This window comes from Antrostomus carolinensis, unplaced genomic scaffold (genome assembly GCF_000700745.2).
Source record: "Antrostomus carolinensis isolate BGI_N321 unplaced genomic scaffold, ASM70074v2 scaffold31640, whole genome shotgun sequence".
NCBI classification, from domain to species: domain Eukaryota; kingdom Metazoa; phylum Chordata; class Aves; order Caprimulgiformes; family Caprimulgidae; genus Antrostomus; species Antrostomus carolinensis.
In genome coordinates, this window is record NW_010286958.1 from 65,107 (window position 1) to 79,229 (window position 14,123).

The 14,123-nt window shown below is 39.3% G+C and overlaps 1 protein-coding gene across 1 annotated transcript in view; it reads right to left on the reverse strand.

The window, feature by feature from the left end:
* ARMC8 (armadillo repeat containing 8) overlaps nt 1-13,890 on the reverse strand; it is a 67,425-nt gene extending 53,535 nt beyond the window's left edge. The window contains exon 1 of the mRNA XM_010177927.2: nt 13,821-13,890. The gene's annotated coding sequence lies outside the window, so the exon portion shown is untranslated. The remainder of the gene's footprint in view (nt 1-13,820) is intronic.
* Nucleotides 13,891-14,123: the final 233 nt, after the last annotated feature.

Genomic DNA, 14,123 nt, shown 5'->3' on the forward strand with positions numbered 1-14,123 from the left:
TTACCTGCCACAGAAGACTACTCTAGGAATTTTTAGAAATCCATTTTAAGTGAATGGAGCCTGTCTAACTTCTCAAGTTGGGCTAGTGATCTTAGAGATCCAACAAGGGAGCAGCATAAAAGCAGCTGAAGGCTGAACTGCAGTTCTGTGTCTCAACACAGGCAGAGTAAGGAAGCCACTTGACTTGTCAGTTGAGCCATTACTTAACAGGAATCTGTCTACTCAGCACACTGTTTTACACAGCTGAGTATCCACAGAAAATTCTGGACTTTTTGTTTTATCTCCTGTAAGTTTGGTAACTTTACACCACAAGACAGGAGGTAGAAAAGAAAGAATAAGATCAGAAGACAGGCTAAGCTGGAAGCCCAAGAAAATTTAAGGAATGGACTAGAAGATTTCACTAAACACTACTTCAGCGGTTTCTATGCTGAACGCTTGACATGAAGGTATCCCCATGACTTTTAAATGTTTTTATTATACAACAGTCAGTCCAAAACAGTGGCAGAAGCAATGATCAGATGTCTCAAAGGAATGGAAACTGAACCAACAGATGTGCTAGGTTCAGGTACTAAACTGCTCTAGGGCACTCAGGGACTTCTAAAAAGGCTACCTCTCCCTGTTATCCTTAGGCACCAGCTTTCAAAGTCGTCAGACAGGCTGCATCATATGACGCATCCACGAAGGCATCTTGCGAAGCTAAACAGAAGGCACTTGCCAAGCACTCTGAAGAATTAACAAACAGATTTTGGTGACATTTTAATGCTCTGCTCAGTTATTTTACACATTACTTTGTGTTTAAAAAACAAAACAAAACAACAAACTTCTGTGACTCCTGCACAATAGAATGGCTTGCTAACCTTATAACCATTTAATATGTAATAAGTACTGCCTATTAGAATTTGATTTAGAGAGTTTCAGAAGTGGCAGGAACATGTCCAAGTTCCGTTAACACTCAAATTTAGAGTTTTCATGAGGTCACAGTCCTGATCTGTAAATAATTCAGATGAGTTTCTCCATCCTAGTTCATAAAGTTCCTCAGAAAGGTAATGGCAGATCAATAAGAAATATCACAAGCTTGATATTTCTTGATATTTCTGACAAATCCAACACACGTACATTCAACCACTTCAACTTGCAAGCAAGTAAAATATCTTCAAATTGTTAAGGTGACCAAAAATTGCCAGAGACAGGACTCAGCAAAGATCATAATGTTTACATGCATTAATGCCAAGATCCATGCCACACTTACCTCTTCAAATGTGCCACTTACAGAAATGAACCTATTCAATACACAGGAAGTAGGTGGATATGGAAACAAAGAATATCCTTAAAATGCCATAATCCTGAGTCAAATAATAGTAGACTTTTTTTTTTGTTTACTATGAAAAATAATTATGTGGACCCACATTACATTTTATGGAGATTTTCCTGATCAGGAAGCTAAGCCCCTTAAGAAGTAAAGAACCACCATGTGCTGTCCTAGTCTACCAGGTCCCTGGTAAATCATGAACCTCGGAAAAACTAAGGGCAACTCCCTTAATTGAAAACATCATGTCCAACAAGTTTGAGCTTGACTGATCTCAGATCCAAGATGACATGAGATTGATTCAAGGAGAAAAAACAGTAAAGATAACTATCTTCTACCAGAGGTAACAAAGAAACGTCAGAAATTTGTAGTCCAAAACTGGATACCCACTTTATTTCCAAATGTCATGCACACTGCTCACATTTCCTACTGTGAAAATAAGTCCTTGAAATGAGGAAGAAGGAAACAGCAGCAAAAACACAATTACTAAGAGATGAGAACTTCAAAAGAACAACTAGTCTATGGTGATTCTAGGCCTAATCTATGAGAAGACCACGATCAAGAAAAGGGAGATATGCAGGCTTCCCAACAGTGAGGTCCAAGCTCTTGGGTAGGTTATCAGCCCTACTGCTAGGCCACAGCACAGCATAAGCAGCTTCAAAAGAAAAATGCAGCTCTTACACATGTACCTAGTAAGCTCCAGCACTACTTAGTTTCTCAGTCTCATAAAGGTAGCTGTCTATAGAGCCAAAAGACAAACCATGAAGCTTTCATATGACAGAGGTCTTCAGATGCTTGTTTTTTGGGTTTTGTTTTATATCCTGTGTGTTAAATCTTACAGTTTAAATTCAAACTAAATTCAAAGTCATTTAACAAAATAACCTAAATTACAATAATTTTAATGCATAGATTTAAAAACTGATAGCTGCTATTTATGCCTACATTTACTATAACACAATAAAGTAATTTATGTGAAAAAAAACTTTCAAGTAAGATAATATAGGCTGCCAAAAATAAAACACAGCAAAGAGATCCTAGCTAAGTGCTTGACAATAAATACTGCTTCCTGAAGTGCTAAAGCAGCTTTTTCCATCTTTTATTGCTTCTTGAAGAAATAAGAATATAGTTTCACCAGTTCAATCCTGTGACCACTCAGTTTTAAGTCATGAAACTAACTACAGACTGGAAAAGCAGAAAGACTTATTTTCTTCCTACAAACTCTAGAAAAGAGAAAAAAGAAAAAAATGAGGTGAGGTTTATCAGCTCTAACAATCTTTTGGAACGTAGCAACCCAGAAGCAATCAGTTCAATTAATTATCTATAAATAAAATGCAATGCATGCTACTTTCATAAGTGTATTAGCACAGTATTAATGTTTAAAATAAAATATTTTAGAAGTACATTAAACTCACAAAAAACCCTAATTTCCATCCAAATGCAGCTCGACGAGTTAGAAGAGGAACTAATCTGCCGATTCTGTATGAAGTTAATGTTTTTATTCCGATGCTTAATGCCTAGTTGTCTAAAGGCACCAGACATAACCCACTTCAGATAAGCAAGAAGCAATATTAAATATAACAATTTGCAAGTAAAATACGGCCTCTAAGTTGTAATGATCCCTAGCCAATAAAAATTAATATAATTAAATGTCTAAGTGAGAAAATCAACTATCTAGTCTGTCAACGTAAATTATTTTTGTAGAAGCAACTTAAGGTGCTGAACTTTGTCCTCAGCAGAAATAATTGAAGTTTAACATCTTCATGAGGTTGATTCCAAGTTTGGGACTCCTCCCACAAAAACACCAGAAGTGTCCAGCAGTTAGTGTGCAGTTCTCTGGACTGGTGTGAGCTAACTTCCCAGCTCCGAAAGAACAGACCTCTAGAGCATTCCTAGCAAGCCCAATACCTGCACCTCTTCTGCAAAAGAGATCATAAGAAAGCAACATGGATACACGGACTCCTCAGTGAGAAGTCGGTTTTGCACACATTTTTAAATACAGTAAATCAAGCATGAGCCAACAGTGTGTCCTGGCAGCCAGGAGGGCCAACCGTGTCCTGGGGGGCATCAAGCACTGCATGGCGAGCCAGTCGAGGGAGGGGATCGTCCCGCTCTGCTCTGCACTGGTGTGGCCTCACCTCCAGTACTGGGGGCAGTTTTGGGTGCCACAGGATAAAAAGGATCTAAAGCTGCTGGAGAGTGTCCAGAGGAGGGACACTAAATTGGGGAAGGGTTTAGAGGGGGAGCTGTATGAGGAGAGGCTGAAGTCGCTTGGTTTGTTCAGCCTGGAGAAGAGGAGACTGAGAGGAGATCTCATCACGGTCTAGAACTTCCTCCCAAGGGGAAGAGGAGGGGCAGGTGCTGATCTCTTCTCTCTGGCCACCAACGCCAGGAGCAGAGGAAATGGCAGGAAGATGTGCCAGGGGAGGCTGAGGTTGGCCATGAGGAAAAGGTTCTTCAGGCAGAGGGTGGTGAAGCACTGGGACAGGCTCCCCAGGGAGGTGGTCATGGCACCAAGCCTGACAAGACTGCAGAAGCATTTGGCCAAGGCCCTCAGACACATGGTCTGAACCTTGGGATTGTCCTGTGCAGGGAAAGGAGTTGGACTCCATGATCCTGGTGGGTCCCTTTCAATTCACAACATTGTATGATCCTACGCAGAAACATAAGAAACTCTAAAATTCTGATAGGAAGCCCCAGAGCTTTTGTGTGTCACCTTCTAGTAAAGCAACGCAAAAGATCCTGAAACAAGCTAGAGTGACTTGATGAGGAAGCACCAATAGGAACTACACAGAAGAGGAGGAAATAAAGAGCCTGAATGATTTTTTTCTCATCTTATGTCTTTTGAAAAAGAGTAGGTAGTCATATTTAAAAGGTTCCTAGATAGAAGGATATCAAACATGAGATGAACAATGAGAGAAGGAAAAGTAACCCTAGATGCTTCAGACCAATGTTTTCACTTTTAGTACAAAATAGTTACAAGAGATTCCAAGACCATTACGCACAGAGAGGAAGCATCCAAAACAATGCATTGCCAGACCAGAAGATTTATCTATCAGAGGCTGATCAAACTTCCAAACAATAGAATGACGCAAAGCATCATTCTGAAAAGATTTTCAAAAACTCAAAATGCAAATATCTAAAAAGCTGAGGTACTGGCAGCTGATACAAGGACATAGCTCAAAGAAGAAACTGTCTGCCCTGACTTCAGGAGAGTTTCTAAGTTTCTGTATAATGTAAGCAAATGGTACCTGGACTGGCTGGACTCGACCAAAAGCCACCTGTGGAGCTAGAGTTTTGACAATTACGCTCTCTACAGCTTTTGCCTCCTCTGCCTTCTCCCTTCCTTCGACTGTCTCATTTTTAAGGACAGATGCAAAACAATCAACAACAGGCATTAATTACAAATTTTGCCATCGTTATTTTGACAGAATTGATTTCCAAGATGGTCACTACTATGGCTTGAATATCTGTTAATTACCCAACAAGCAAGTTGTTTTCTACCTCTTTAGCATGGAGCATGTTTGTACTAACTCGACTACTAGTCAACTCAAGCAAATTACAGAAATAAAAAAATCAGCTTATTTTTAAGGTTAATAACCAGTTTGGGAATAAAAGTTGCAAGATATTTAATGCCATTCAAAAAAAATATCAGTTGATGCAAAGAAAAAGATGATTTTACAGGAAAGAACAAAGTAGCACATAGAAACACTGTTACTCAGCTTGTTTAACACTTAGAAACTTACACAATTAACACACAGTGCAAACTAAACAAACTCATTTAAACAAGGAAATCCTAAATCCATAGTTGTTCCCAATCTTAATTCTGTACTCTCAGACTCTGCCTAAAATCAAAGTGCTGTAGAAAAATAGCATATGGCTATAATTACAGCAATGCAGACCAGTAGAATTTAACATACATAATGCTAAAAGCGATTGTTTAATCCAACTTCTCCATATCACAACACCATAGAAACTTCTTGAACTCTTATCCTCTCTGGAGGCAACTTACCTTGTCATAAGTTTTTTTTGCCAAGGAAAGTCTACCAAACAGAAAGGTAAGCTGTTTCAGTGATCCATACCTGTAGTTAGAAAGAGCTATACTTTATTCCTACCCTGAATCTATCCCAGTTTCCAGTACTTACCTTGCTATGTGTACACGAGACAAACTGAAAAAACCTCATATCAAATCCTTACTTCCATGTAAGAGCTTACATCAGTCAACTCATGTGCTAGCCTTCTATATCAAGCTTAACAACTTAAGCTCTCCGTGTCTTTGGCTGCAGTTTCAACTCAAGTTCCTTTCAAATCTCTAGGTAGACTGACAAAATGGGCAATGCTGCTTTTCCCACCTCTCTCTCCAGTATGTTTTATTGCCTCATCCTTTTCATTGAGTCTGGAAATCATGCTACAAGTTGCACAAGACCACTAATCCACAGAGATCAATGCCTACTCAACCTTAAGAACGATGCTCAAATTTAAAATGCTTAATGTCAGTGGAGGATGGGATTTTATCTAGTTTTTATTATTATGTAAACTTTTTAAACTAAAAAAAAAAAACCAAACGCACACAAACCATAGCTAGAGCTCTGTATTATCCACATTTCAATTTCAGCAGCAATCTCTGCTATTTAAATAAACTAGGTTGTAATAGCAAAGAGTTATCCAAAGAGGTGTGGAGAAAACAGCTGCAGTTCAGCAGAACTCTGCAAAACTGAGAGATGTCCTACTCTGTGACACCAGATTAGCAATACTTTTTTCAGAGTTATCCTGAAACAGCCAAACCACATGAAAAGAACAGCCTTCATCACTGTTGCTTCAGATGAATGACCATCAAACACAATTAACTGTGTTACTTTTTAATTTTTAATGTCTCTATCTCCCTCCAAGAGTATTTTCCCTCCCAGGATGAAGTAGTGCCTTCAGCATTTAGCAGTACATCCCACAGTTGAAGTAAAAATTAAATGAAATTTCATTAAGCAAAGAGGCATCCTGTAACATTACATTTTTCTAGCACTATTTTTCATTCACTCTCTTGATTTAAAGTTATTTTTGTCCATTCTCCCATTTTAAGCCCACCACTCATTATCAAAAGAATACTGTCCACCACAAGTCATTCACATAGAGAACTCTTAAGTTTCATTCAGTCCATGAAAATACCTTAAAATGGCCCTTCCAGCACCTCCTCAGCTGTTGTCAGGCGTGAGCTCGTAATACCGTATGACACTCTGTCTGCTTCAGCTTCCGCCAGCAACCACTGAAGGATCACCAAACCCTGTTGATTTGACATAGCTACTACCCATTTGATTATAATAATCTAAAGTCTTTACCAACATAGACATATAGCCTCAGATTTTTATCTCCAAATAGCTATCAGTTAAGATGATATACTGGCCTCCATATGCTCTCAATCATGCCTAAATTTCCTTTTTCAAATGGGTATTGGTAAGTGCTCACTAGGACAGAAACTCCTTATTTTATCTATATCCAAATAAACCCTCTCCTTCTACATATGGGGGAGTTACTGAACATTTCAGATGATGCATGTTTGAATTATGTTTTAGCAAGTAATTTTACCAGCTAACCTTCCTGCTACTTTACAATTCCCAAAGAAAAATATCAAAATAAAAAAATCTCAACACATTTAAATTATCGATTCAGCACCAGCAATATAGCATACATACTGAAACCATTTTAATCATCTAGTAAACAAATTATTGGTAAACAGAGTTCTGTCCTTTGCACGTTACCAGAAATGTCATCCCTTTACAGAGAGCTAGCCTAAAAGAACACGTCCGTATCGCAAACTGAAAATGAGCTCATTTTGGAAAGTAAGTCAATTCCATTTTTTTAATGCTGATCAATTTGAACTGACTGCTTTGAACCAAGAAAATCAAACTCCAAATATGAAGAATCACAAACTCAGTAGAACTGCTGATTTTGTGGCACACATGCCTCAGGTCCAACCTCTAGTTCAGTCTTAATAACACCCCACACGTGCTCCCAAAGGGCATAACAACTATTGCTCCCTCAGGTGCCTGCTACGTTTTACCCTCCCGTACAGGCAACCACCTCTCTCCTGCATTTGTCTAACAGATTAACGAAGTTACATTAAACTCTGAATGACCTCAGAGTATTCATCTGCGCTCAGCTTGAAGTTTGCCACTTCTAACTCAGACTTCAAGCCTTTTGTGACCAATACTCGCTTCATTTTCTTCAGCTGCATCAGCTAGTCTGATAGAAGTTGTTTCTCCTCTCTCATCCTACTGACAGCCTGAAATCATCACGGTAACAGTATCACTACTCTGAGGTTGGCATCAAGAGAAGGATTTTGGAGAAAAGTGGCTTCATGCCCTTCTGAAAGGCAGCACTGAAAAGAGATCCATTAATGATCAGTCCTCCCTCACAGGCTCAGAGTGGCAACTGCAAGGCTTGAAATATTAAACAACCCTATTAGGCTGAAGACTGATAGCCAAATGTAATAAGTATACCTGATTTCCTAAAGTTTAGCCCACCTTTAAAGAGTAGACTAGGAGTTAAGATACATAACAATTTACTTGCAAAAAATAGTATTATGCATTTGTACCTTTTGCTGCATTATAAAGAAAGCACAAAAGAGAATCTTAGTCTATAACAGGAACATACTTTCTTCCTATTGCATCTTCCCTCCATAGCTACCCTTTTCTTCTACAAAAATCTATTATATTGAAAACCATTCTTCATAGAGCACTCCTTAATTCTCAAATTATGTTTGAGGCCTTTCCTTTTCATCTTCAATCACTCTGAAAAGCTTGTCTAGCCATTAGATTCCTCAGTTTATCTCTTGAAAGAGAGAAATCAACAAATGGACTAGTGCTCTCAGCACCCTCTCAGCATCACCTAAACCTGCTCAAATTTCTGCCAGATTCTGCAGCCTAAAGAACAAGCTTTCCCTTTCCAAGCCACAAAGAGCCTATCCGGCAGTTCACAAAGTATCAATGGACTCAGGAGCCTCTTCCCTCAACACATGAATGACACTGAACAAAAACAACACTTCAAAAATTACATCATCTGTTCTTAGCCAATTAGACCTCAAAGCATCAATTAGACCTACTGCATCTGAAAGCATATGCATTTACTGCAGAGTACTGCCTAGGGGATAACAGAATTGATCAAAAATGTACAGAGGCAAAGTATAACAAGAACAATCCTCTAAGGACTGCTGTTTCCACAGGGCCATTCTGGAGAAAACTGAAGCAAGGGAATAAGCAAAGAACCAAACATGATGCCCGCAGAAAATTTCGATTTGGAAGCGCCCATCGAGAGACTGAAAATGTGATTGTATATGTTCAGGATGCACAACGTCAAAACAAATGCTGTTCATTATTTAGTCTTAAAGAAGGTTGGTTTAAAGGACACAAAGAACAAGAGGCAGAAATAGCTTCTTCGTAACTGTCTGAAGGGAATACCTGTTGCTCCATTAGAACTGAGATGGGAATTTCTTCTCTTCCCACTCTATGAAGCTGCCTCTTATATTTCACACAGCTTTCCCTGCAGGCATGTGTGGAACACTGCACTGATGCTCTCATTCCAATTGCCATAGCTGAGAAATACAAGAAACTATTATACAGTCATCTAAACATGTGCCTGGAACACTTTTTTCAAATCCAAGAACACACAAATGAAAAAAGCTGGATGTAAAAAACACACACTGTTTGAGGTGTTCCTGATTAATTTCAAGGCAACCAACAACAAGAGAGATACAAGATAGGTTCCATGAAAGCAGTGTTACTAAAAAGATAAGGGCTGTTTTTTTTCTGGTTTGTGACTACCTTCTAGTGTCTTCTGTTTGAAGAAGGCAGAAACCAGCAAGCAGTACAAAACATCTTGCCGAATGCAAGTACAAGTCCACTGTCCTTTAGAGGAGCTCGTAACACATACCTAACTTTGCATCCAAGAACCTACCACAAAGGTAAACCCAGTTACATCTTGGCTGTGCTAAAATGTCGGAGTCTTCAAAACACGGAGCATAACCACTAACCACTGCAGCATCCTCGGTCTGAGTCTGCAGGGACCCTAAAAACATAACGGTCAGATTCAAAGTTGTCCACAAGTCCTTACCCGTATGCCAACTATTATACTTCCCTTATCAACGACATCAATTCTCAAACACTCAAAATCATCCTGTGTAGAAAGCATATACAACTCAAATTGATTATACTGCATAGATCTGCACCAGTATTACCACCGCAGCACTAGACATGCTCCCTGGGAAAAAGGAAGATACTGTAGACAAACACTTTGACAATGGTTCTTCAGTACCAAAAGCCATTTCTATAGGATGTTTCTTCCGTTTTCCTGAGAAATAAAACACTCGCACAAGTTTGGAAAATGTTTGTTTAGTAATTCCAGCTGGCAGGATAAGCACATCCATAAAGGATAGAAACAGCAGTAGCGTAGGTATTCTCAGTGCATCACAAAGATGATTATTTACAAGCCTTAAAAGATGACACCCTCTGACTGCTGAGGAACAGTCTGATGAGAAGCAGTTGAGACCTTGAGTAAGACAGATCTGTCAGAAAGAACGCTCCTTTCAAAACCAGCCTTTGAGGCAGAGTTACATAGCTCTCCGTAAAATGATAGATCACCTCTTTGAAGACATCAGGCTAAATGTAAGCATGACAAAATGTCTCTCAAAGAAGTCCCTGACCAGCAAATAAGCACAAAATAGGTATCAGTCTTGCATTTGAACAATGTGGTCCTGAGCTTAGGAGCTTAGCAAATGCTAGTCTAAGGATCACCACTCTTTTTTTTTTTAATAATATAAAAATCAATACTGCCACACTGCAAAGCACAAGATGATGCTGCAGCAACCATCTTGGGACAAACAAAGCTCTTATAACAATGCAGAAGTTTACAGAGCTATCTATGTTCTGCTCCTCTGACAATAACAGCAAAACACTTAAGTGAACTTCTGAGAGAACAAAGTATTTAATCCCCTGCAATATCTGTTTTAGTCTATGCACAGTCAACACTAAATGTATCCGACAGCTGCACACCTGACATTAACGCTGACCTTGCAGAACGCAGTCAGAGTGCGTTTGAGAAAATCTGAACTGCAGAACATTATGTAGAAGGTATAAGGTTTAGAAGAGGACCTAAGTAGACACAAAGCAAAACTGTAAGACCTCTCAAGCATAAGCATGGCCACAACATAGAGTTTATGTTTACAGAAGGAAATTAAGCTTGCTCATTTATAAAGACAGTAAATAGAAAGGTAAATACATACACGCCATACAGACGTGGGTAGGAAGATGTGGGCCTTGCACACTTTAAATAGTTCGCTATCAGGTACAATAAAAGACAGCGGTCATCCTTATAAAAATCTCAATATTTCAAATGCTGAACTGAAATTCGTGATTCACTAGCAGGTACACACAATTCTCCCCTTCCTACCTACTATCAATACCCAGATGAACATGATATAAATGATATGAACAAAAGTTCTGCACGAAACTCGACGTTTTGAAATAAGATCAACAGAACCATATACAGCAGTACTGGACAAAAGGGAATTGGTTTCTCAGTTTTCCCATGAGGAGGAAAAGGAAAAAGCTCCTAGTCAGGTAAGACTTCACTGCCTGGACAAAAGAAGATTGTGAATGCAACCTCTTGGACAATACCATGGGAAAGAAAAGAAAAGAAGAGATTTGATCATTTAAATAATTTCAGAACATATAATTAAAAGCTTCCTCAAGTTATAAGATGACAACTGGACTGGCATGATTTTCAAGTTCAAGAAGCATTTAGCTATATTTCACCTTTACCAAACCTCATTCAGAAGCTGGTTTTCATTAAAATTACAAAGATGCAATTAAAAAAAGCCCCAAACCCAAGTTTACTCCTTCAAGTGTCTTTAATAGCCCATGAAGAACAGGACTATTGTAACTGAAGACAATCTGCAGAAACAAAGCCCCTTAAGACAGCCTATTTTCTGATCCTTGATATTCATACAGTTCCATCAATCAAACTAAAAATCTAGGTCATCAGTATTTTCAGCCAGGATGCAGGAAAAAAATCAGCACATCTTAGGAACCAAAGATTTTTCAGCAAAGTACACAGAATATCTGGTAAAGCTTCCGACAGAAACTTCTGGTAGAACTTTAAGCCCCTCCTGCTCCACCCCAAATACCAGTTTATTTCAACTTCAATACCTCTTCTCATTCTGATAAGTCAAAGGAAGAAGGGCAAAGTAGTATTTTTCTGCCCAAAGAGAATCTTGGACTGAAAGACTTTTTTCTATATACACTATTCTAAATCCTATTTTTATATATACACTTCTCTAAACTGGACTGTTTCACATCCACCCACCAATACTGATAAAATAACAAATCCACCACATAGGATTTGCTCAATCTCAGGGAAGATACACTGTCCTGGTTTTGCTAGGATAGAGTTAATTTTCTCTTTAGTAATTAGAAGAGTTGTGTTTTTGTTTCAGCAGAACTTGTTATGAGAAGAACACTGATAAAAGTACTAATGTTATTAGTTGCTGCTGGAGCTCAAGGCCACCATGTTTGGCTGGTTCACAGCTGCATTAGGACTGGGAGGGAGAAGCGCAGCAAACAGCAAAACCCAAAACTGGCATTTGGATGTGCCAATGAGATATTCTGGATCATGTCATGTCAGTATATTAACCAGGGATGACCGGAAGACGGGGGTATTCTCTCAGGGATCACTCAGGCTCGCTCTTCCAGGGTTTCAGTTTTGGGACTGTCTTGGCTCCAGGATCACTGGGCATCGGTCAGTGGGCGGTGAGCACTGTGCATCACTCATTTGTATAGTCTGTTATGACTGTTGTTATCATTATCATTTTATTTTAATTAGTAAATAGTTTTTTTTATCTCAACCCGTGAGTTTCCTTGCCCTTTTCTTTCCAGTTCTCTCCCCTACTCCCTGGGCAAGGAAGTGGGAGGGTGAGAGAGCAGGCTGTGTTTGGCTGCAGGCAAAAAGGTTGAATCCGCCCAAACCACCACATACACTCTCAGAATTAGGATTTTAACCAGAGCATCACAATTATGGTTTACCCTCCAAATCTGCCCTTTGCAAGCTATTGTGAAATAAATTGGTATTTTCTTGTCTTTAAATGCAAGAAAAGCACCTCTTCATAGAATCCACTGACATCCATGGACACGGTGAAGAATTTCAGATGTTAGCCAAGACAAAGATACTGACTAAAGCTTTTGTTTCTGGGAAATCAGTTCTACTTCAAAAGATGTGAATGACACCTCAAAATGCAGGGAAGGGATTACCAAGGGTTGTAGGTTCCAGTTCTTTGGAAAGAAATAAGAGCAGGGAGGCAACCCCACCCAGGGCTCAGAGCATCTGCCAAGAAGAGAGGCGCTCAGGCAACCCACTTGGACATAGGATGAGATGCATCCTTGCCCCTGGGACCATCACATCAGCTCTTACAAGTAGTGGACTAAGAAGGCCAAGGGGTGGAAGCAAAATCAGACCGTCCTACAGGGGACGAATGAAGAAGCTGCACATAGTTACAGTGGTGTACCAGAAGTTTTCATACAGGTAAGGGGGTATTTCAACCAGTAAAGTTTTATGTATGTTGTGCTTCTTCTGAGTTTCAAAGGGACACTAGTTCTGGTATGTGGTCCCTGGGACACCTTCTGGAATAATTTTTTTCATCTCTTACTGGAAAACAGCTCAGCCTGTCCTAAGCAACACAACCAACATTCTTGGCTTTTTGATCCACTTTGTCATTTGATGTCTTCTGGTGTTTCGCTAGATAGCCACAGCCAGTAAAGTTACAGGTAAGAATGAAAAGGTCTAGTGTCACCACCAGAAGTCAGTCCCAGGCAAGGACTTGTTTGCCACATTGCTGTGCTGTTACAATGTAAAGCTTATAGCTCAAGGACAGCAAGAAAACAACCAGATCTTTGCACCAGTTTTACTACCTATTCAGCAAGGCAAGTCTTCTACTCACTCTTTCAGTCATTACCCCTTATCACTAGCACACAACAGAAGTACTGAAATATAATTTGCATCCAAATTAATTTCTATGGAAGTATTTTCTTTCAGCTCATAGTTCCCATCAGTAAGACAGAAGCCATGCATTTATAAAAAAAAAAAAAAAAGCCAATGCTCAGGCACGGCAGCAGAGGAAAAAGTAAGAGGCAGTTATGCTGACTTTGCAGTGGAATAAGAGAAAAGAGCCTCAACAGACCTGGAAGAGGAGCAAAAGGTGGCCAAAAGGAAGAAATATATCCAAAAAAATATTTTGAATTCTTACAGAATGTTTACATTCATTTCTTGCAACTGGGAGGCTGTGTTATGAACCATATGCACTACAGAGTGACAGTCTGTTAAAACAATACTATCATGCTTGCATTAAAATTTTCCAACAAGGTTTCTCAAAAAAAAAGATAGGAAGAGCTTCTTGCCCTTGACATACAACTCTAGTGGAATTTAAGTAAACCTAGCCCTATGCACAACCGACAGCCCAAGTGTGTTTCAGATGACTTACATGACACCTTGCAGGACTTTCTGAGGATCGAGGTCAAATAATCTATCAACATAGTGGCGGCTACTAGCCGTTACCTAGAAAAAAAAAAATTGTAATAGCTTGTATCAGTTCATATAATGGCAGACAAACAGGAATGGCTAATGCAGCAGCAAGTCTACAAAACCTATCAGGCAAGATAGCACCAAAACCACAGAATCATATTTAAATGTGCAGTGTGTTACTGCTGGGCAACATCCACACAAAGAATTAACCCTGCATTCAAGTCTGATTTAAAGATGATGAACTTGATGTAGATAATAATGT